This window comes from Gorilla gorilla, chromosome 14, assembly GCF_029281585.2.
Source record: "Gorilla gorilla gorilla isolate KB3781 chromosome 14, NHGRI_mGorGor1-v2.1_pri, whole genome shotgun sequence".
Taxonomy (NCBI): Eukaryota; Metazoa; Chordata; class Mammalia; order Primates; family Hominidae; genus Gorilla; species Gorilla gorilla.
Window position 1 is genome coordinate 127,174,500 of NC_073238.2, and position 25,291 is coordinate 127,199,790.

At 49.0% G+C, this 25,291-nt stretch overlaps 2 long non-coding RNA genes across 2 annotated transcripts; one reads left to right on the top strand and one right to left on the bottom strand.

Annotated features, from left to right (window-relative positions):
* The first annotated feature begins 12,203 nt into the window (after positions 1-12,203).
* LOC129526167 (uncharacterized) lies at positions 12,204-15,368 on the top strand. Its single transcript, XR_008670778.2, has 3 exons — positions 12,204-12,922; positions 13,061-13,394; positions 14,791-15,368. It is a non-coding gene; the product is annotated as an uncharacterized lncRNA (long non-coding RNA).
* Positions 15,369-16,251: 883 nt separating this feature from the next.
* Positions 16,252-25,124, bottom strand: LOC109029378 (uncharacterized). The gene is made up of 3 exons (XR_002008438.2): positions 24,742-25,124; positions 20,959-21,258; positions 16,252-16,441 (listed from the first exon to the last, which is right to left on the bottom strand). It is a non-coding gene; the product is annotated as an uncharacterized lncRNA (long non-coding RNA).
* Positions 25,125-25,291: the final 167 nt, after the last annotated feature.

Sequence of the window (25,291 nt, forward strand, 5' to 3'; positions counted from 1 at the left end):
GAAGGGCCCAGGTAAGCATGGACTATTCCTTCAGGATGGAGCCAGGTCAGTGTGGACCATTCCTTCAGGATACAACCAGGTAAGCATGGACTGTTTCTTCAGGATGGGCCTAGGTAAGCATGGACCATTCCTTCTGGATGCAGCCAGGTAAGTGTGGACCATTGCTTCAGAATACAGCCAGGTAAGCATGGACTGTTTCTTCAGGGTGGGCCCAGGTAAGCATGGATCATTCCTTCAGGATGGAGTCAGGTAAGTGTGGACCATTCCTTCAGGATGGAGCAAGGTAAGCATGGACTGTTTCTTCAGGATGGGCCCAGGTAAGCATTTACCATTCCTTCAGGATGGAGCCAGGTAAGTGTGCACCATTCCTTTAGAATACGGTCAGGTAAGCATGGGCTGTTTCTTCAGGATGGGCCCAGGTAAGCATGGACCATGCCTTCAGGATGGAGATAGGTAAGTGTGGACCATTCCTTCAGAATACGGTCAGGTAAGCATGGGCTGTTTCTTCAGGATGGGCCCAGGTAAGCATGGACCAATTCTTCAGGATGGAGCCAGGTAAGTGTGGACCATTCCTTCAGAATACAGCCAGGTAAGCATGGACTCTTTCTTCAGGATGGGCCCACGTAAGCATGGACCATTCCTTCAGGATGGAGCCAGGTAATCAGGGACCATTCCTTCAGAATACAGCCAGGTAAGCCTAGACTGTTTCTTCAGGATGGGCCCAGGTAAGCATAGACCATTCCTTCAGGATGGAGTCAGGTAAGTGTGGACCATTCCTTCAGGATGGAGCAAGGTAAGCATGGACTGTTTCTTCAGGATGGGCCCAGGTAAGCATGGACCATTCCTTCAGGATGGAGGCAGGTAAGTGTGGACCATTCCTTCAGGATGGAGTCAGGTAAGTGTGGACCATTCCTTCAGGATGGAGCAAGGTAAGCATGGACTGTTTCTTCAGGATGGGCCCAGGGTAAGCATGGACCATTCCTTCAGGATGGAGCCAGTTAATCAGGGACCATTCCTTCAGAATACAGCCAGGTAAGCATGGACTGTTTCTTCAGGATCGGCGCAGGTAAGCATGGACCATTCCTTCAGGATGGAGCCAGGTAAGTTTGGACCATTCCTTCAGGATGGGCCCAGGTAAGCATGGACCATTCCTTCAGTATGGAGTCAGGTAAGTTTGGACCATTCCTTCAGAATACAGCCAGGTAAGCATGGACTGTTTCTTCAGGATGGGCCGAGGTAAGCATGGACCATTCCTTCATGATGGAGCCAGGTAAGTGTGGACCATTCCTTCAGGATGGAGCAAGGTAAGCATGGACTGTTTCTTCAGGATGGGCCCAGGTAAGCGTGGACCATTCCTTCAGGATGGAGTCAGGTAAGTTTGGACTGTTCCTTCAGAATACAGCCAGGTAAGCATGGACTGTATCTTCAGGATGGGCCCAGGTAAGCATGGACCATTCCTTCAGGATGGAGCCAGGTAATCAGGGACCATTCCTTCAGAATACAGCGAGGTAAGCATGGACTCTTTCTTCAGGATGGGCCCAGGTAAGCATGGACCATTCCTTCAGGATGGAGTCAGGTAAGTTTGGACCGTTCCTTCAGAATACAGCCAGGTAAGCATGGACTGTTTCTTCAGGATGGGCCCAGGTAAGCATGGACCATTCCTTCAGGATGGAGCCAGGTAAGTGTGGACCATTCCTTCAGAATACAGTCAGGTAAGCATGGACTGTTTCTTCAGGGTGGGCCCAGGTAAGCATGGACCATTCCTTCATGAGGCAGCCAGGTAAGCACAGACTTTTCCTTCAGGATACAGCCAGGTAATTGTGAACAATTCCTTTAGGTTGGAGCTAGATAAGCATTAACAATATTTTTCAGAATGCTGCCAGGTAAGCATGAACGATTCCTTCAGGATGAAGCCAGGTATGTGTGGACCATTTTTTGAGGATACGGCCAGGTAGGTATGATATATATCTTCAGGATACAGCCAGGTAAGCATAGACCATTCCCTCAGGATGAATCCAGTTAAGCATATACCATTCCTTCAGGATGTAGCTAGGTAAGCGTGAACCATTCTTTCCGGATGGTGCTGTGTGATTGTGGACCATTCCTTCAGAATGGAGTCAGGTAAGCATGGACCATTTTTTCAGGATGCAGCAAGATAAGCGTGGCCGTTCCTTCAGGATGCAGCCATGTAAGCAGGGGCTATTTTTTCAGGATGCAGCCATGTGAGCAGGGAAAATTTCTTCAGGATGGACTCAGGTAAGCATGGACCATTCTATCAGGATGCAGCCGGGTAAGCATGGACCATTTCTTCAGGATGCAGGAAGGTAAGCATGGACAATTCCTTCAGTATGGAGCCAGGTAAGCGTGGACCATTCTTTCAGGATGCAGCCAGGAAAGCATGGACCATTTTCAAGGATACAGCCAGGTAAGTATGATACATGCCTTCAGGATACAGCCAAGTAATCATGAATCATTCCTTCAGGATGCAGCCGTGTAGGCAGAGACCATTCCTTCAGGTTGGAGCCAGGTAAGCATGAACCGTTCCTTCAGGATGAAGGCAGGTAAGCATGGAGAATTACTTCAAGATGGAGCCTGGTAAGTATGGACCATTCCTTCAGGATGGAACCAGGTCAGCATAGACCATTTCTTCAGGATGCAGACAGGTCAGTATGAACCATTCTTTCGGGATGCAGCCAAGTAAGCATGGACCATTTCTTGAGAATGGAGCCTGGAAAGCATGGACCGTTCCTTCAGATTGCAGCCAGGTAAACAAGAACTATTCCTTCACGATGAATCCAGGTAAGCATGGACCATTCCTTCATGATGGAACCATGTAAGCATGGACCATTTCTTCAGAATGCAGCCAGGTAAGCCTGAACCATTTCTTCACCATGGAGCGAAGTAAGCATGGACCATTCCTTCAGGATGGAGTCAGGTAAGCATGAACCATTCTTTCAGGGTAAATGCAGGTAAGTATGGATCTGTCTTTCGTCATGTGGCCTCGTAAGCATGGACCATTCCTTCAGGATGGAACCAGGTAAGCATGAGCCATTGCTTTTGGATGCAGCCAGGTAAGTACATAACATTCCTTCAGGATGCAGCCAGGTAAGCATGAACTTTTCATTCATGGTGTAGGCAGGAACGCATGGACCATTTTTTAAGGATGGACTCAGGTAAGCATGGACCATTCCTTCCAAATGGAGCGTGGTAAGCATGGACCATTCCATCAGGATGCAGCCAGATAAGTATGGACAATTCCTTCAGGATGGAGCCAGGTAAGCATGAAAAATTCCTCCATGATGCAGCCAGGTAAGCGTGGACCATTTCTTCAGGATGCAGCCAGGTAAGCATGGACCATTCCGTCAGTATGTAGCCACATAAGCATGGACCACTCCTTCAAGATGGAGCCAGGTAAGAGTGGACCATTCCTTCAGGATGCAGTGAGGTAAGCAGGGACCATTTTTTTCAGGATGCAGGCAGGAAAGTATGAACCATTCCTTTAGGATGCAGCCAGGTAAGTGTGCACAATTCCTTCAGGATGGAGCCAGGTTAGCATGAACCATGTTTTCCAGACTGTAGCCAGGTAAGCATGGACCATTATTTCAGGATGCAGCCAGGTAAATATGAACCATGTTTTTCAGACTCTAGCCAGATAAGCATGGACCATTCTTTCAGGATGCAGCCAGGTAAGCATGGACCATGCTTTCAGATGGAATCAGATAAGCATGTAACATTCCTTTAGAATGCAGCCAGGTAAGTGCAGACTATTCCCTCAGGATGGAGCCAGGTAAGTGTGAACCATTCTGTCAGGATGCAGCCAGGTAAGCCTGGACCATTCTGTCAGGATGTAGCCTGGTAAGCATGAATCACTTCTTAAGGATGGAGTCAGATAAGCACACCCCATTCCTTCAGAGTGCAGCTAGGTAAGTGTGGACCATTCCTTCAGAATGCAGCCAGGTATGCAGAGACCATTTTTTCAGGATGCAGGCAAGAAAGTATGAACCATTCCTTCAGGATGCAGCTAGGTAAGTGTGCACAGTTTCTTCAGGATGGAGCCAGGTTAGCATGAACCATATTTTTCAAATGTGGCCAGGTAAGCATGAACATTTCCTTCAGGATGCAGCCAAGTAAGTATGAACCATTTCTTCAGTATGGAGCCAGGTAAGCATAGACTATTCTTTCAGGATGCAGCCAGGAAAGCAAGGACCAGTTTTTAAAGATACAGCCAGGTAATTATGATACATACCTTCAGGATGCAGCCAGGTAAGCATGAACCATTTTTTCAGGATGTATCCAGGTATGCATAGACCACTCCTTCAGGATGTGGCCAGGTAGGCGTGGACCATTTTTTTCAGGACCAAGCCAGGTAAGCAGGAATCATTCTTTAAGGATGCAGCAAGGTAAGTATGGACCATTCCTTCAGAATGCAGACAGGTAGGAGTAGATCATTTATTGAGGATGCAGCCAGGTAATCAGGAACCATTTCTTCAGGATCCAACCAGGTAAGCATGACCCATTCCTTCAAGATGGAGCCAGGTAACTGTCAACCATCCCTTCAGGTTGCAACTAGGTAAGCATGGACCATTCCTTCAGGATGGAGCCTGCCAAGTGTGGACCATTCCTTCAGGATGCAGCCAGGTAAGCATCAGCCATTCCTTCATAATGCAGCCAGGTAAGCATGGACCATTCCTTCAGGATGGAGCCTGCCAAGTGTGGACCATTCCTTCAGGATGCTGCCAGGTAAGCATCAGCCATTCCTTCATAATGCGGCCAGGTAAGCATGGACCATTCCTTCAGGATGCCGTCAGGTAAGCCTGAACCATTCCTTCAGAATGCATCCAGGTAAGCATGGACCAGTTTTTAAGTATACAGTCAGGTAAGTATGATACATACCCTCAGGATACAGCCAGGTAAGCATGAACCATTCCTTCAGGATGCCACCAGGTAAGCACGAACCATTTCATCAGGATGGAGCCAGATAAGCATGAATCATTCCATCAGGATGCAGCAAGGTAAACATGGACTAATCTGTCAGGATGCAGTCGGGTAAGCATGAACCATTTCTTAATAGTGGAGTCAAGTAAGCACATACCATTCCTTTAGAATGCAGCCAGTTAAGCATGGATCATTCCTTTAGGATGTAGCCAGGTAAGCATGGACCATTCTTTTAGCATGGAACCAGGTAAGCATGGACCATTCTTTTAGCATGGAACCAGGTAAGCATGGACCATTCTTTTAGCATGGAACCAGGTAAGCATGGACCATTCTTTTAGCATGGAACCAGGTAAGCATGGACCATTCTTTAGCATGGAACCAGGTAAGCATGGACCATTCTTTTAGCACGGAACCAGGTAAGCATGGACCATTCTTTAGCATGGAACCAGGTAAGCATGGACCATTCCTTCAGGATGAAGCTAGGTAATAATGGACCATTCATTCAGGATGCATCCTGGTAAGTATGAATTATTCCTTCAGGATGCAACCAGGTAAGTATGGCCATTCTTTCAGGAAGGAGCCAGGTAAGCAGGAACCATTCTTTCAGGATGGAACAAGGTAAGCATGCACTATTCCTTCAGAAAGCAGTGAGGTTAGCATGGATCATTCCTTCAGGATGCAACCAGGTATGTGTGGGCATTCCTTCAGGATGTAGCCAGGTAAGCAGGGACCATTTTTTTCAGGATGCAGGCAGGAAAGTATGAACCATTCCTCGGGATGCAGCCAGGTAAGTCTGGACACTTCCTTCAGGATGGAGCCAGGTAAGCATGAACCATTTTTTCAGAATGTGGCCAGGTAAGCATGAACTTTTCCTTTAGGGTGGAGCCTGGTAAGCATGGACCACTCCTTCAGGATTCATCCAGGTAAGCCTGGACCATTCCTTCAGGATGGTGTGAGGTAAGCATGGACGGTTCCTTCAGGATGCAGGCAGGTAAGCGTGGACCATTCCTCCTGGATACAGCCAGGCAAGCATGAACCATTCCTTCAAGATGGAGGCAGGTAGGCATGGACCACTACTTCAGGATGCAGGCAGGTAAGTGTGGACCATTCCTTCAGTATGGAGCCAGGTAAGTGTGGACCATTTCTTCAGGATGGTGCCAGGTAACCAGGGACCATTCTTTCAGGATACAGCCAGGAAAGGATGGACCATTTTTTAAGGATACAGCCACATAAATATGATACATACTTTCAGGATAAAGCCAGGTAAGCATGAACCATTCCTTCAGAATGCAGCCATGTAGGCAGAGACCAACCCTTCAGGTTGGAGCCAGGTAAGCATGAACCATTCCTCCATGATGAAGCCAGTTAAGCATAGGCAATTCCTTTAGGATGGAGCCAGGTAAGCATGGGCCATTCTTTCAGAATGCAGTCAGGTAAGCATGAACCATTCCTTCAGGATCCTGCCAGGTAAGCGTGGACCATTATTTCAGGATGCAGTCAGGTAAGCATGAACCATTCCCTCAGGATCCTGCCATGTAAGCGTGGACCATTATTTCAGGATGCAGTCAGGTAAGCATGAACCATTCCTTCAGGATGGAGCCAGGTAGGCATGAACCATTCCTTCATGATGCAGCCAGGTAAGCATGAACCATTACTTCACCATGGAGTGAGGTAAACATGAACCAATCCTTCAGGATGAATCCTGATAAGTATGGACCTTTCTTTTAGTGTGTAGCCTCATAAGAGTGGACCACTCCTTCAGGATGGACCCAGGTAAGTGTCAACCATTCCTTCCTAATGCAGCATGGTAAGCATGGATCACTCATTCAGGATGCAGCCAGGTAAGCACAAAACATTCCTTCTGGATGGAGCCAGGTAAGCATGGACGATTCTGTCAGGATGCAGCCATGTAAGCATGAACCATTTCTTCAGGATGGAGTCAGATAAGCATGTACCATTTTTTCAGAATGCAGCCAGGTAACTGTGGACGATTCCCTCAGGATGGAGCCAAGTAAGCATGGACCATTCTCTCAGCATGGAGCCAGGTAAGCGTGGACGATTCCTTAAGAATGGAGCCAGGTAAGCATGAACCATTTCATCAGGATGCAGCCAGGTAAGCATGAACCATTCTGTCAGGATACAGCCAGGTAAGCATAGACCATTCCCTCAGGATGAATCCAGTTAAGCATATACCATTCCTTCAGGATGTAGCTAGGTAAGCGTGAACCATTCTTTCCGGATGGTGCTGTGTGATTGTGGACCATTCCTTCAGAATGGAGTCAGGTAAGCATGGACCATTTTTTCAGGATGCAGCAAGATAAGCGTGGCCGTTCCTTCAGGATGCAGCCATGTAAGCAGGGGCTATTTTTTCAGGATGCAGCCATGTGAGCAGGGAAAATTTCTTCAGGATGGACTCAGGTAAGCATGGACCATTCTATCAGGATGCAGCCGGGTAAGCATGGACCATTTCTTCAGGATGCAGGAAGGTAAGCATGGACAATTCCTTCAGTATGGAGCCAGGTAAGCGTGGACCATTCTTTCAGGATGCAGCCAGGAAAGCATGGACCATTTTCAAGGATACAGCCAGGTAAGTATGATACATGCCTTCAGGATACAGCCAAGTAATCATGAATCATTCCTTCAGGATGCAGCCGTGTAGGCAGAGACCATTCCTTCAGGTTGGAGCCAGGTAAGCATGAACCGTTCCTTCAGGATGAAGGCAGGTAAGCATGGAGAATTACTTCAAGATGGAGCCTGGTAAGTATGGACCATTCCTTCAGGATGGAACCAGGTCAGCATAGACCATTTCTTCAGGATGCAGACAGGTCAGTATGAACCATTCTTTCGGGATGCAGCCAAGTAAGCATGGACCATTTCTTGAGAATGGAGCCTGGAAAGCATGGACCGTTCCTTCAGATTGCAGCCAGGTAAACAAGAACTATTCCTTCACGATGAATCCAGGTAAGCATGGACCATTCCTTCATGATGGAACCATGTAAGCATGGACCATTTCTTCAGAATGCAGCCAGGTAAGCCTGAACCATTTCTTCACCATGGAGCGAAGTAAGCATGGACCATTCCTTCAGGATGGAGTCAGGTAAGCATGAACCATTCTTTCAGGGTAAATGCAGGTAAGTATGGATCTGTCTTTCGTCATGTGGCCTCGTAAGCATGGACCATTCCTTCAGGATGGAACCAGGTAAGCATGAGCCATTGCTTTTGGATGCAGCCAGGTGAGTACATAACATTCCTTCAGGATGCAGCCAGGTAAGCATGAACTTTTCATTCATGGTGTAGGCAGGAACGCATGGACCATTTTTTAAGGATGGACTCAGGTAAGCATGGACCATTCCTTCCAAATGGAGCGTGGTAAGCATGGACCATTCCATCAGGATGCAGCCAGATAAGTATGGACAATTCCTTCAGGATGGAGCCAGGTAAGCATGAAAAATTCCTCCATGATGCAGCCAGGTAAGCGTGGACCATTTCTTCAGGATGCAGCCAGGTAAGCATGGACCATTCCGTCAGTATGTAGCCACATAAGCATGGACCACTCCTTCAAGATGGAGCCAGGTAAGAGTGGACCATTCCTTCAGGATGCAGTGAGGTAAGCAGGGACCATTTTTTTCAGGATGCAGGCAGGAAAGTATGAACCATTCCTTTAGGATGCAGCCAGGTAAGTGTGCACAATTCCTTCAGGATGGAGCCAGGTTAGCATGAACCATGTTTTCCAGACTGTAGCCAGGTAAGCATGGACCATTATTTCAGGATGCAGCCAGGTAAATATGAACCATGTTTTTCAGACTCTAGCCAGATAAGCATGGACCATTCTTTCAGGATGCAGCCAGGTAAGCATGGACCATGCTTTCAGATGGAATCAGATAAGCATGTAACATTCCTTTAGAATGCAGCCAGGTAAGTGCAGACTATTCCCTCAGGATGGAGCCAGGTAAGTGTGAACCATTCTGTCAGGATGCAGCCAGGTAAGCCTGGACCATTCTGTCAGGATGTAGCCTGGTAAGCATGAATCACTTCTTAAGGATGGAGTCAGATAAGCACACCCCATTCCTTCAGAGTGCAGCTAGGTAAGTGTGGACCATTCCTTCAGAATGCAGCCAGGTATGCAGAGACCATTTTTTCAGGATGCAGGCAAGAAAGTATGAACCATTCCTTCAGGATGCAGCTAGGTAAGTGTGCACAGTTTCTTCAGGATGGAGCCAGGTTAGCATGAACCATATTTTTCAAATGTGGCCAGGTAAGCATGAACATTTCCTTCAGGATGCAGCCAAGTAAGTATGAACCATTTCTTCAGTATGGAGCCAGGTAAGCATAGACTATTCTTTCAGGATGCAGCCAGGAAAGCAAGGACCAGTTTTTAAAGATACAGCCAGGTAATTATGATACATACCTTCAGGATGCAGCCAGGTAAGCATGAACCATTTTTTCAGGATGTATCCAGGTATGCATAGACCACTCCTTCAGGATGTGGCCAGGTAGGCGTGGACCATTTTTTTCAGGACCAAGCCAGGTAAGCAGGAATCATTCTTTAAGGATGCAGCAAGGTAAGTATGGACCATTCCTTCAGAATGCAGACAGGTAGGAGTAGATCATTTATTGAGGATGCAGCCAGGTAATCAGGAACCATTTCTTCAGGATCCAACCAGGTAAGCATGACCCATTCCTTCAAGATGGAGCCAGGTAACTGTCAACCATCCCTTCAGGTTGCAACTAGGTAAGCATGGACCATTCCTTCAGGATGGAGCCTGCCAAGTGTGGACCATTCCTTCAGGATGCAGCCAGGTAAGCATCAGCCATTCCTTCATAATGCAGCCAGGTAAGCATGGACCATTCCTTCAGGATGGAGCCTGCCAAGTGTGGACCATTCCTTCAGGATGCTGCCAGGTAAGCATCAGCCATTCCTTCATAATGCGGCCAGGTAAGCATGGACCATTCCTTCAGGATGCCGTCAGGTAAGCCTGAACCATTCCTTCAGAATGCATCCAGGTAAGCATGGACCAGTTTTTAAGTATACAGTCAGGTAAGTATGATACATACCCTCAGGATACAGCCAGGTAAGCATGAACCATTCCTTCAGGATGCCACCAGGTAAGCACGAACCATTTCATCAGGATGGAGCCAGATAAGCATGAATCATTCCATCAGGATGCAGCAAGGTAAACATGGACTAATCTGTCAGGATGCAGTCGGGTAAGCATGAACCATTTCTTAATAGTGGAGTCAAGTAAGCACATACCATTCCTTTAGAATGCAGCCAGTTAAGCATGGATCATTCCTTTAGGATGTAGCCAGGTAAGCATGGACCATTCTTTTAGCATGGAACCAGGTAAGCATGGACCATTCTTTTAGCATGGAACCAGGTAAGCATGGACCATTCTTTTAGCATGGAACCAGGTAAGCATGGACCATTCTTTTAGCATGGAACCAGGTAAGCATGGACCATTCTTTTAGCATGGAACCAGGTAAGCATGGACCATTCTTTAGCATGGAACCAGGTAAGCATGGACCATTCTTTTAGCACGGAACCAGGTAAGCATGGACCATTCTTTAGCATGGAACCAGGTAAGCATGGACCATTCCTTCAGGATGAAGCTAGGTAATAATGGACCATTCATTCAGGATGCATCCTGGTAAGTATGAATTATTCCTTCAGGATGCAACCAGGTAAGTATGGCCATTCTTTCAGGAAGGAGCCAGGTAAGCAGGAACCATTCTTTCAGGATGGAACAAGGTAAGCATGCACTATTCCTTCAGAAAGCAGTGAGGTTAGCATGGATCATTCCTTCAGGATGCAACCAGGTATGTGTGGGCATTCCTTCAGGATGTAGCCAGGTAAGCAGGGACCATTTTTTTCAGGATGCAGGCAGGAAAGTATGAACCATTCCTCGGGATGCAGCCAGGTAAGTCTGGACACTTCCTTCAGGATGGAGCCAGGTAAGCATGAACCATTTTTTCAGAATGTGGCCAGGTAAGCATGAACTTTTCCTTTAGGGTGGAGCCTGGTAAGCATGGACCACTCCTTCAGGATTCATCCAGGTAAGCCTGGACCATTCCTTCAGGATGGTGTGAGGTAAGCATGGACGGTTCCTTCAGGATGCAGGCAGGTAAGCGTGGACCATTCCTCCTGGATACAGCCAGGCAAGCATGAACCATTCCTTCAAGATGGAGGCAGGTAGGCATGGACCACTACTTCAGGATGCAGGCAGGTAAGTGTGGACCATTCCTTCAGTATGGAGCCAGGTAAGTGTGGACCATTTCTTCAGGATGGTGCCAGGTAACCAGGGACCATTCTTTCAGGATACAGCCAGGAAAGGATGGACCATTTTTTAAGGATACAGCCACATAAATATGATACATACTTTCAGGATAAAGCCAGGTAAGCATGAACCATTCCTTCAGAATGCAGCCATGTAGGCAGAGACCAACCCTTCAGGTTGGAGCCAGGTAAGCATGAACCATTCCTCCATGATGAAGCCAGTTAAGCATAGGCAATTCCTTTAGGATGGAGCCAGGTAAGCATGGGCCATTCTTTCAGAATGCAGTCAGGTAAGCATGAACCATTCCTTCAGGATCCTGCCAGGTAAGCGTGGACCATTATTTCAGGATGCAGTCAGGTAAGCATGAACCATTCCCTCAGGATCCTGCCATGTAAGCGTGGACCATTATTTCAGGATGCAGTCAGGTAAGCATGAACCATTCCTTCAGGATGGAGCCAGGTAGGCATGAACCATTCCTTCATGATGCAGCCAGGTAAGCATGAACCATTACTTCACCATGGAGTGAGGTAAACATGAACCAATCCTTCAGGATGAATCCTGATAAGTATGGACCTTTCTTTTAGTGTGTAGCCTCATAAGAGTGGACCACTCCTTCAGGATGGACCCAGGTAAGTGTCAACCATTCCTTCCTAATGCAGCATGGTAAGCATGGATCACTCATTCAGGATGCAGCCAGGTAAGCACAAAACATTCCTTCTGGATGGAGCCAGGTAAGCATGGACGATTCTGTCAGGATGCAGCCATGTAAGCATGAACCATTTCTTCAGGATGGAGTCAGATAAGCATGTACCATTTTTTCAGAATGCAGCCAGGTAACTGTGGACGATTCCCTCAGGATGGAGCCAAGTAAGCATGGACCATTCTCTCAGCATGGAGCCAGGTAAGGGTGGACGATTCCTTAAGAATGGAGCCAGGTAAGCATGAACCATTTCATCAGGATGCAGCCAGGTAAGCATGAACCATTCTGTCAGGATACAGCCAGGTAAGGGTGGACCATTCTGTCAGGATACAGCCAGGTAAGCATGGACCATTCTTTCAGATGGTGTCAGGTGAGCATGATCCATTCTGTCAGGATGTAGCCAGGTAAACGTGGGCTGTTCCATCAGGATGCAGCCCTGTAAGTGTGAACCATTTCTTAAGAATGGAGCCAGGTAAGCAGGGACCATTTTTTCAGGATGCAGTCAGAAACTATGAACCATCCCCTCAGGATGGAGCCAGGTAAGCATGGACCATTCCTTCAGGCTGCAGCCAGGTAAGTAAGAACCATTCTTTCAGTACAGAAGCAAGCAAGCATGGACCATTCCTTCAGGATGCAGCCAGGTAAACATAGACCATTCCTTCATGATAGTGCCAGGTAGGTGTGGATCTTTCCTTCAGGACGGAGCCAGGTAAGCATGGACCATTCCTTCAGGATGCAGCCAGGTAAGCATGAGTCATTTCTTAAGGATGGAGTCAGATAAGCATGTAGCATTCCTTCTGAATGCAGCCAGGTAAGTGTGGGCCATTCCTTCAGGATGCAGCCAGGTAAGCATGGACCATTCCTTCTGGATGGAGGTAGGTACATATGCACCTTTTTTTCAGGATGGAGTCCAGTAAGCATGGACCATTCCTTCAGGATGGAGCCAAGTAAGCATGGACTACTTCCTCAGGATGGAGTCGGATAAGCATGGCCCTCTCCTGGATGCAGCCAGGTAAGCGTGGACCATTCCTTCAAGATGGAGCCATCAAACATGCAGATAACCCCACAGCACCCTTGCTCCAGTTGACTGGGTTTGGTAACATGGTGGCAAAATCAAAAACTTGTAAACTAGTAGAAAAACGTTTTTTAGCTCATGAATCCTCTTCGGGCCAAGCTCAGAAGCTGGTGCCATTGGTCAGCCTCCCTTCGTGGTTGGAGTTCTTCTCCCACATCAGCTTCTGCCAGGGCATGTGCCTGTGCAGCCTGAGTCCAGTGTTCCTGTGAGCTGAACTTGGCAGGGAAGGCTGCTCTGAGGCGGACACCACAGCAACATCGGTGCCTGGGGAACTTCAGATCCAAGGGCACCTGAAGACCTGGTTCCCACATGGCTCCCTTCTCCTGTAACCCACCACGATGTGGGCGGCCTCGAAGAAGGCCCACAAGCAACATACCGAGTGCTCCAGGGAAGCGAGAGCACACACCGGGTAAGGGCTCGAGGCAGAGGTGAGCAAGCCAGGGCTGGAAAACTAAAGGTGACGTGAGCACAAGATAATGACAGTGCAGTTCCTAGAACAGCATGGAAGACACTGCCTCAAGACAAATATTTTTTGAATTCCTAATGGAAAAATGGCATTTCTTTTATTTATTTTTATGTATTTTTGAGTGTTAACAAATAGTTCTAGTGATAATTAGCATCTTTGTATATTTATTGAAAACCAGCACTAAATCTGTATATTTACAGAAAAATGCCTTAGACATAGAAATAGCACAATTCCATGTTTGTGAATTGACAGCTTCCTCTAAACATAGAGTAGAGATTCAGCAATTATCACTACAGCTGTTTGTTAACATTTGACAATAGATAAATAATGACTAGAAATCAATCTTTTCATTAAAATTCAAGAAACAAAAAGTATCTAAAGGAATTTCATTATTCCTTTGAAAAGTCCAGGCTAGTCTTGAGGAGCCGCCTCTACATACATTGTGGTGTTTCCATGTTCATGGGCCCAAAGTGGTCTTTTTTCCTACAAATGTGTAGCAAAATAAAAGTGAAGATCTGAGATCATATCAGAGAGGGTAGAGGTGATGTGGGCCCTCCAGCCTCAACTCACCCACCCGCCTGCTTTCAATCGAAGGCTCAGGCAACACACACACATGCACACACACGCACGCACATGTACACACATGCACACACACACATGTACACAAATGCAATGCACATACACACACACAAATGCACACACGCACACAATTCCCATACACACGGACACACACACACCGTATACACACACTCATGCACATGCACACACATTTGCACACATGCATACACATACACACATTCACACACACATACATGTGCATGCAGCCACATGCACAATACATGCACACGCTTGCACACTGTCACACACACATGCACACTCACACACACAATCAGTACTTGTGTCAAAATCCTCACATGGCTGTTCTTTCTACCCATTGGACCAGCAAATGTGTTCTTGTCCCAAGTAACCTGAGCCCCTCCAAAAAAAAAAAACAAAAAAAAGAAACACCACTGATTTATGTTTTAGATCTTAATTCATCAAAAACACTGAGCTAGGCCAGGCATGGTAGTCAGCTTCTGTAGTCCCAGCTACTCAGGAGGCTGAGCCACAATAATCACTTGAACCCAGGAGGCAGAGGTTGCAGTGAGCCAAGATCACGCCACTGCACTCCAGTCTGGGTGACAGAGCAAGACACTGAAGGAAAGGACAGGAAAGGGGAAAGAAATGGAAAGGGAAGGATAGGAGAGGGGAAGAGAGGGGAGGAGAGGAGAGGTGAGGGGAGGGGAGTTAGATATGATCTGTGCCTGAGAATTAATTTGGTTTTCTTACAAACCAAAAGGCAGGATTCACAATCAAGACAAGGTGATGATGGACAGGCATGCACACATGAGCACGTGGAGCACACAGTGTGTTTGGCTGCAGGAGAAGAATCCAGTTTTCAGCAGGTGAATGCAGAGAAGCCCTGCTGCTCAGGACAAAGAATGTTTCCAGAATGAACCATGTTTGCAGCTCTCCATTGCCCAGGATGAGCGGCGTCCCCAGGTGCCTGGCCCTTTTATCACCCAGGCTGATGGTACATCCAGAGGCAGCCATGGCTCAGCCCCCAAGCAAGGCCAGCAATGGCCAGGAAGAAGCTTATTCAATGGGACTCTCTGCAGAGTTTTTCTGACTTTCAGCTTGCAGGGATGTGGGCATAGAAAACAAGAGGCTGACTTCTCAATCAATCGTCACTTAAGGATGCAGAGCCAGTGGAAGCCCTTTCTTTCATGACTTTTAGCATTTTTTCTTCATTTTCAGAAAATCCACACCATCTCCATATATGCATGCACGCATGAGTGTCCGTCCGCCCCCTAACTGTGGGGTTAAGAATAATGTGACTGCTCATGCTGGAAAAACAAGACAATTACCATCATAAAAGCCCACATCATTTACAGATCTTGGAACTTGAACTTTCTTTAAAAGATAAATATAGTAGTTTACATTTTGGAGCTGGAGACATTGTCTTCCTTTCTCTTTCCCCCTTCCACCCTTCTCAAGTATACTTGCCTTTATTTTGAATGAGAAACAGGCAACGGAGGGGGGAGGGTGCCACCTCACACAAAGAAAAAGGCAATTATTTAGAAACTGTGCAGTCAAAAAGTCGGAAGTGTCTAAAAGCACAGTGAGTCCCCCTGTTCATGGCATGGATGCCCTGTCCACTGATGGCACAGCCACACTGCTGGTGCCTGGGTACCACCTGCCTCCTTGAGCGATGGTCACTGAAGCAAACCCCACTGTCCGTAGATGCCGTTAGCATACCCCGCACGAGGTCTGCTCTGTGAGAAGATCGGTCAGTGAATGGCAGCACTGGGCAGTGATGAGGAGGACCCTGAGTGGGTGTGGGGCGTCGCCTGGATATTAGCTGTGGGTCAGGTAGACACAGAGAAGATGCTGGTGGGCTAGGCACATGTATCCACCCAGAAGATGAATCTGGTTTTGATCGAAAGTCTTCATAGATAGAAGAACACTTGGATTTGTTTTGGGGAAGGCTTCCCTGTTAGGATGTAGACGGGGACGGATGTACTGTGACTGCTAGTCCAGGAGACAGATGCTGAGTGAGTGAGGTTTGGATGTCTCGCGTGCCCTGGGCTGGAGGCTGAGATTTCGATGTTAGGTAGGACGTGTGTCAGCCACAGGGACTCACCGGCAGTAGGAGTTTATAGAGAGGGATTTCTGTTGAAGTCATTCACTTCCTCATTTACCTCCATCCCCATATTTGCAATCTTGACTGGGTCCCTGATGACTGCATCCTAGAGTCCCAATTTCCTGAGTTAGAGGACTTCATTTGTAAGCAAAAGTAACCCAGTTCAAGCTGCCATAGGAAAGAAGCAGAAGGCATTCAACGCGGCTGCAGGCATGGATGGCTCCAAGCGTGTAGCGGTGGCGATGCCTTCAGTGGTCCTTGGCTCTGCGTTGGCCGGGCTGGCTTCCTCAGGCGGGAGCATCGCACACTGTGAAGGCGACCATGGCATGCCCTGTGCTGGGGGTGGGCAGCAGGAAGTATCCACCACAGGCACTGAGCCTGTAGGGTGCCCAAACCAACAGCCAGCCCCATGGTGGCACTCCACGCGTGGGGGGCCAGGAAGCCTTTAAAATCTCGTTCCAAAACTGACTTAATGACCCAGAAAGCGCAAGTCGGTAAATAGCAATGAAAAAGCAGGCACAACTATTGACAACTGCAAAGACATGGAATCAGCCTACGTGCCCATCAATGGTAGGCTGGATAAAGAAAATGTGGTACATATACACCATGGACTACTATGCAGCCATAGCAAGGAATGAGATCATGTCCTTTTCAGGAACATGGATGGAGCTGGAAGCCATTATCCTCAGCAAACTAACGCAGGAAGAGAAAACCAAACACCGCATGTTCTCACTTATAAGTGGGAGCCAAATGATGAGAACACATGGACACACTATGGGGAACAACACACTGAGGCCTGTAGGAGGGTGGGGCGTGGAGGGACAGAGACCATCAGGAAGAATAGCTAAGGGATGCTGGCTTCATACCTAGGTGACGGGATGCTCTGTGCAGCAAACCACCATGGCACGTGTTTACCTTTGCAACAAACCTGCACACCCTGCACATGTACCCTGGAACTTAAAAGTTGAAGGAAAAAAGAAAAGTAAAAGCAGGCACAAATCTTTCTCTATGCCACACACATGCACACACACACACACACACACACACACACACGCAGATTTATAAAAGCAAGTACAAATTGGACATGCGTGGACTCTGCACTGCAGCCATGAGGTGGGATTCTCTCTGCAGAAGAACAGAATTCTCTCTGGGTGTGGTCTGGCCTCAGAGTCGGTGTGTGCCGTCATCCCTCCCTCCGCTTCCTGCCCCTGCAGATTCCTGCAGGCACTGGGGAGTGACTTCTCTGAGAAGTCTTGAGATCATGAAACCTGTGGTCTTGCCCAACACAGTTCCCAAACTCACTCGTGCCCAAGGCTTTATTTTGAAAGATGCCTGTTTGATCTCCCAGAGCTCCAGCTCTGTGGAAAACCCCTTGGGAAGGCTGATCTAACCCAATCTCCCCACTCTACAGATGAGGACATTGAGGCCCCGAAGCATGGAGAGGCCTCTCCATGGATGCAGAGTGAGTGACTGGAGCTCTGGCTGGGTGTGTGTTCATCGCTTGATCCATCTTCCTGAGACCCACGGCTGCTGTCGTGGGTTGAATCATGTCCCCCAAAAAGATGTGTTCGAGTCTTAACCCATGGCACCTGGGGCTTTATATGGAAACGGGGTCTTTGCAGATATAACTGGTTAAGATGAGGTCACACTGATAAGGGGTGCCCTAATTCAATGGCCGATGTCTTTATTAAATGGGAAAACATGGACACAGACATGCGCAGAGGGAAGACAGCCATGCAGCAGCAGGGCCAGGGACAGGAGTGAAGGGTTTACGAGCCAGGAGCAGCAAGGAGCTGGAAGAGGCAGCGAAAGGCTCCTCCCTGCGGGGCTCAGAGGGGCAGGGTCTCAGGCTTCCAGACTCCTCCAGAGCTGGAGGTAAGAAACTCGTGCTGTCATATGCCACCTGGCGTGTGGTACTTTGTTACGACAGCCACAGGTGGGGGGCGAGGACCATCTGCTGAGGAAGCTTCATTTATACCGGGAGGGATGCGTGGAAACTGAACAGCCCCGCATCGTCCCCCGCCGCCCGCACCCCCTTTCTAGCCCCAGTCAGTCTAGGGAATAACAAAAACCTGTGATTCTAAAACATCTTCCAAACCAGTAACGGGCCTCATAGAGAGAGATGGGGACAGTCAGGAAACTTAGTCATATTCGTCATATAACTCAGTCATATTCGTCATAATTCTAAAGAAAATTATCTTCCTGTTTGTTTTCAAAAATACCAATTTTCTTCAAATATGAATATAAGCCTGATCAATTGGTTCGTTATATTGAAATGTTCAGTTACGTACAATAATTATAATTAAGCACTGAAATCCAACTCAAACCAATCTATTTAAATGAACCCGAACCTACGAGAAAACATCAGACTCATGTAAAAAAAAAATGTAGGGTTAGAATATTCTGCAATCCTTCGAAGATATTATTTATAATCGTGCTTGGTAAATCAGAGAAACCCCTTAGAGCCCAAAGACAATGTCTAGGATAAAGCACTGTAGAAATAAAACCCTTTATGTATTTTTCATAAAGCCTAAAATCAATCCTGACCCAGGCAGCAGTTTCTACATATTTAGATTTGGTTTGTTGCACCTTTAATGGAATGCTATCAATTTTCTGCCTTTTAGATGCTTGGGCAATTGAAGCATTTTAACACTGCTCTAGAATAAGTGCTTTCTGTGAGTTCATCCTCCAGTTCAAACAGAACTGCGTTTCCTGGTAAAATTTTACCTCGTAATTATTACACTTTTTTTATCATCTTCATGCCACAAGATGTGAAGTCCAAAATATTTATGTTCCCGATTGTCAGTCTTTCCTTCTTAGAGATGTTGAAGTGAAAACAAAATAGACAACTCATTTTGTTGAATCAATACAGGCGCATTATCACAGCAAGATTATAATTCAGGTGCACAAAACCTGCATTTTCAGAGTACAGCAAGGAAGTCGGGAGGTGCTAAGAGGCACAGCAGGTAACTAATATCAGTAAAGTGGCCCAGATCTGTGTTCAAACAACAGAATAGGGGTCTAACTTCAACCCACAAAAGTGACGAAAATCAGAGTGAAGTGCAGAGTCCGTCCCTGAACCCGCCCTGCCACGCGGCAGCCAGGGAGGGTGACCTGCTGTTGTCTGGGGTGGTGACGCTGCTTGGTGACCTTGCCACACGAAAGGACCACGATTCCTGCAGGGCGGAAGCAAACCGACGAGCAGTAACAACTCTTCACGGGGGCACAGACAGGTAACCGGGGCACAGGTGTCCTGAACACCGCGAGGCAGCCCCCTCCTCCGAGCTCCCTCCCTCTCTCCTCTCTCCTGCCGTGGCTCCCCCGCTTCCTTCCTCCGTCGCAGCCACGGCCTCTGCATCTTGATGATCTCTTTTCCAGAAACAACGTTATAACGAAATAGAAGCAACGTCAATCATCCACGGGGAAAGCAGTGCTTTCCAGCATTTAAGCGCATTTCTGAATGCACTGAGATACACGGCATTTGAATGTAAACTTTATGTCTATTTTGGCTTCCAGAGATCACTCTCTCTAGAGCTTAAACTACACAGAGTCTCCTACAATGAGTGAAGAGCAGACCCCAAAACACAAAGCATTTTCCTGGCTGCCCACCCACCAGGACTTCAGCATGCATAGCTCACTCTCAGGCCGAGAAACAGCACACGCGTGCAGACCCCAGCCTCGTTCCCTGCACCACCCACCGGCACCTCCCCGCGAGCCGGACCGAAGAGGGACCCGGTAGCCCATCGCAGCCTCTGACAGTGCTCAGGAGCAGACCACAGCCAAACGTCCCAGTCACCCATGGAATTTGGAGGAGGTTAGAAATGTTTCTGTTGTATGATTTCAGGACATCAAGACGCCATTTTTAGGCGTGTGAGTCATCACAGCGTTCCCTGACAAGAGCCAGCCCCGGCACGTGCACGACACCCACAGCGATGGGCCCGTGGAAAACAAGCTCAGCCCGGCTCACGGTGCCTGGAGATCCACCTGGCACCCATCAGTGACCACAGTTCAGGGTGTCGGGTCTTGGCCCGAGCAAGGTGAGGGACAAAGTAGCCCCAGGCAGCGGGCAGGGAGAAGACATGTCCTCTGCCCTGGGAGCAGCAGCTCCGCCCTGTGAGGGCTACGTGGGGCCAGTGCCTCCTGCTCAGCCCAGGACACCCACGGCCGGGCACACGGAAGGCAGGTGCTCAATCCCCATCTCCTGGAGGCCTGGAGTCAGCGGGGCCCGGGGAGGCAGGGCAGATAGATAAGGCAGCCGCCCGGAGGGAGCGGCCTCCCTAGAGCATCACACTCACCCCACCAGCACACACGAGCACACACATGGGCGCAAAGGAGAGCACACACAAGCACAGAGGGGCACACGGGAGTATACGAGAGCACAGAAATGCACACAGAGCATGTGCAAGCACATGCGAGAGCACCCCCATCATATTCCATAGCAGCCGGACACCCTGATACCCTCCTTGATGAAGCTTCGCGCCCATAGCCTGGGCCCTGGCTCTGAGGTGGCTCGAGGACTGACTGGAAGCTCGCGTGCAGCACTGAGCTTCGCCTGGCACCACAGGTGCCTGAATAGCATCGCTACGTTCGGCATCCTTCCCTTAGAACACTGATGAAAAGAAATCTGGATTCGGGTAGAGCACTGACGGTGCTCAGGGGCATGTCCCCCACATCTGCATGGTTCTCACCAGTTCACTGTACAGACAGCAGCCGCAGCCATAGACAGCACCAGGCCCTCCCACGGCTGTGTGTTCCCCCAGGAGCCAGCTGCACAGCCAGACCCTGCCCTCCGCCCCACCCTGTGTCCCCGAGAGTGTCGCTCACCTTTTCTCATCCTGTGGCTTGGGGAGGTTAGAAAATCGGATAGAAGGTTAGAAAACCTTCACGCACAAGTGCGATGGCTCACGTCTGTAATCCCAGAGGCCGAGGCAGGCAGATCACTTGAGGTCAGGAGTGCGAGACCAGCCTGGCCAACGTGGCAAAACCCTGTCTCTATTAAAAATACAAAATTAGCCGGGCATGGTGATGGGCGTCTGTAATCCCAGCTACTGGTGAGGCTGAGGCAGGAGAATCAGTTGAACTTAGGAGGCAGAGGTTGCAGTGAGCCAAGATCAGAGTGAGACTCTGTCTCAAAAAAAAAAGAAAAAAAAATGAAAGTTTAGAAAAGCACACTTCCACAGCACGTGGCTTTAGTAGGGCTCTTCTACTGAAGGAGCACCCAGTGGCCAGGGCTGGAAATTTTAAACTAAGAACAATAATAGTAATAATAATAAATTCTATTCCATAGAATAGAATAAATATCCATGAGCTTAAGCTGATACAAATAGGTAATCAAATAAGTACATAGGGTGGGGAGAGACAGCCCTTTCTCACAGGACACTCCCAGTTACTCAGTGTGGAAGGAAAGAAGAAACGGGAAAAGCAGGAACACCACCATTTGGCAAGCAGCACGGGAAGAAGTGTAGAAGGCAGTGTTCTCAAGGGAGCTGAGATCGGCAGGCAAAAATATGAGAAACTGGCTATTTCCGTAGTCCCCAGATACCTTTTCATAAGACACTGAATCATGGCAAAGGGGAAAATCCCAAGCTGACAGGGGAGATGCCCGGCAGATGCCACCTACCTGTGTGGTCAAAGTTGCACCACCAGGAGTGAGGCTGGGGGACGTCATGTGCCTGCCGGGAGGCCACAGAAGGACATTTGGCATTCTGGCCAAAAACACATAATTTTAATTTATTCATGAAGAAACATCAGACGAACCCAAACAGAGGGGCATCCTATAAAATCAGCTCTCCAGAGCTGCCATGGTCATTGAAGAGGAATCTACAGGGAGGAACTCCCCCAGCTGGGCAGCGACGAATGACATAGCAGCTAGAAGCAACCTGGGCCCCGAAATGGGTCTGGGACCAGAAAAGAGGCAATCACAGGGAAATTGGTAGCATTCACACAAGGCCTGTAGACCGGCTGGTAATAGTGTCATCTGCTATGTGACTATAAGTTTAACACAATGAATTACGTAACCACAGCCTTCAGGGAAGCTGGGTGGAGGGTAGGGCAGACACTTTATACTAGTTTTGCTATTTTTGCAACTCTTTTGTAAGCATGAGATTATTTCCAAGGTGTATTAGTCTGTTTTCACACTGCTATGAAGAAATACCCGAGACTGGGTACTTTATAAAGGAAAGAGGTTTAATTGATTCACAGTTCCACATGGGTGGGGAGGCCTCGGGAAACTTACAATCACAGTGGAAGGCAAAGGGTAAGAAAGCACCTTCTTCACAAGGTGGCAGGAGAGAGAAGCGCGAAGGAGGAACTTCCAGACACTCATAAAACCATCAGCTCTCATGAGAACTCACTATGATGAGAACAGCATGGGGGAACTGCCTGTACGATCCAATCATCTCCCTCCCTGGACACATAGGGATTACAGGTCAAGATGAGATTTGGGTGGGGACACAGAGCCAAACCATATCACAAGGGAAAAGCTAAGAGACAAAGGAAGGCCACTGACTAATGGGCGTTCTTCACCATCCTTGCTCTGGATTTGTCTCACCAAGGGCGTCGCCCAAGCCAAACCCCCAAGTTGAGAAGCAGGAGTTTGTGTGGTTTCATCTGCAGATGGAGTCCTTTCTCAGCCCCTGGCCTCACCTCCATTCGCCGGGGACCTCACAGGGACCTGGCCGGGCCATCCTGCTGGGACTTACTCTGCTTCAGGGCCCCATTAACTAAGGGCATCAGCGACTTGCCCTACACCAGCCCCTGGGTCCTTCTGTTCGCCCTGCTCCACACAGGAGCATGACCTTCCTGGAAAACTATGATAGTGACCACCCTGCACAGCTGATTTGCCTGCCTCCTCCAAGTGGATCCCATCCTCTGCCTGCAGCCTCCACCAAACAGCCTGGCAGGAGTTCCTGAGTCCTGAGTTCTGAGCCAGGTGTTTTGATGTTTTTGCAGACTGGTTTTAAAGATTATGGGGCGAAAGCAAAACAAGAAAGAAGGAATGTTCTCTATGGACTTGCCTGTAGTCACTCAACAAAGGTGATGAACCCCAGGAGCTGCCCTCAGATGCCCTCAGCTGCCCTGGGTGCAGAGGGTCCCGCTCCTGCTCTCAGGCACAGAGTCTCAGGCCAAAGGGCTGAAGGCAGAGCTCGCTTTGTTCTGCCGGGGCTCAGAGTCTCCTGGGCATACTCCCCCAGCTCCATGCTCCCACTCAGGAGACCATCGGGGGATGAGGGGCCAGGGGCAGGGCATGTACACAGCCACCTGGGGCATGGTGGCCGGTGCTCCCCAGAGGTATGAGGGGCACCAGAAAACGACTACAGGTGAATCAGGTGTGGGGAGAAGGTATTATTGTAAACATGTATACAATAATTTTTTTAGTTTTGTTGTTGTTGTTTGGAGATGGAGTCTCACTGTGTTGCCCAGGCTGGAGTGCAGTGGCACAGTCTCAGCTCACTGCAGCCTCTGCCTCCTGGGTTCAAGTGATTCTCCTGCCTCAGCCTCCCATGTAGCTGGGATTATAGGCGCGCACCACCACGCCCGGCTAATTTTTGTATGTTTAGTAGAGATGGGGTTTTGCCATGTTGGCCAGGCTGGTCTCGAACTCCTGGCCACAGGTGATCCGCCCACCTCAGCCTCCCAAAGTGCTGAAATTATAGACATGAGCCACTGCACCGGGCCAAAACATGCTTTTTAAATCACAAAGGAAAGCCGTCAGGGATGCATGTTACATGCCCCATGTTTGCATACTTACCGGAGCAGCCTCTGACAGCGCATCCTGCAGCCCTCTTCAGTCTCACCCATGGCCGAGGACCTCACCCTCTGCCTGCCGCCCCCCGGGACGTAGCCTCCCACCACCTGCTCACCCTCAGTCACACTCGGCTCCATGTGAGTGACTCTTGGCTGGAAGCTTCCTGGGGTCACTGTCCACATGCCACGAGGCCCCATCCCCCCACCCCACCCCACGGGGCCACCCTCTTCGAAGCTCCTTCAAACACACCCCCGCGCCCCCATCTGCTCTTTCTGGAAACGCACAGAACCCTCTGCGGGAACTCAGAATGGAGCACTCGGTTCTCCCGTCATGAACGAATTATTCTTATTGGCGCTTAGAGCGAGTGTCTGTGCTGTGGGCAAAGAGCATTAGAAATGTGTCATGGAAAGAAGAGACTTCTAATTAAAGCTTCTAACAACAGGGCCAAGAAACCGAAGGTCACGGGCGAGGCTCTCACACCCCCGCCTTCTGCATCTCTAGACAGAGCCTGCCGAGCCAGGCGCAGCCCTGGGACCTCAGGGACCGAGGACGAGGCTCCGTCACGGCCTCTGCTGTCACTCTGAACTCGCCGCCTGTGGGTGCCTCCTCTTCTCCCCACGCCCCTTCTCCGACACCAGGCCCGTGTTCCTGGCGGCTTGCGTCCCACCTCCTGAGTGTGTGAGCTAGTCCCTGTCGTCACGCTCGAGGTGGCAGTGTGGCTGCGTCAGTTTTCGCCTGCCTTTAAGTCGGCCCGGGCTGCGTGCAGCCTCCCGCGTGCCTGGAGAGGCGAGTGCTGCAGGCACCACCCCTGCGCCCCGAGACCCCGGGAAACTCCTGCCACGCCCTCTTCTTGCGCTTACTCGGAGACTGTGAGGTGTATTCGCGCGCTTTCTGGTGTCTGTGAAAGGAACCGGGGGGACATTGATCAGTTTCAAACACAAGCCTGTATCCGTGAGGAGTCCGAGAGGCAGAGTTGGAGCGTCGCCCGGAAGCTGCCCTCTGTGGCCATGAGTGGGTGTCCAGCCCCTTCCAAGGCTGCACCAGGGAGACACCGGTTTTCTGCTCACTGTGACCGAACAAAGCCCCTAAGAGTCAGTGCGCAGAACAGAAGAGCCGGACCCCGACAGGCTGAGTCCCAACATGAGGCACCCAGCAGAGAAAAAACGTTCACGGCCCCAGCCTTCCGCAGCCACAGAAGAACACGCACAGGGGCACGCGGTGTTCACAAGGGATTCATGGCTGTGTTTGAAGTTTGTTTTTTTTTTTCTTTTTTTTTCCAGTGAGACAAGTTTTACTGAAAACTTTTCCTATCTGGCTCATCAGATCTCAGGCCGTCTCTGGTGGTTTTAGCTCCTTTAATTTAATTAACTTTAAAAGACCTGGAGAGTGTTAGTAAAATATACTCCCTGG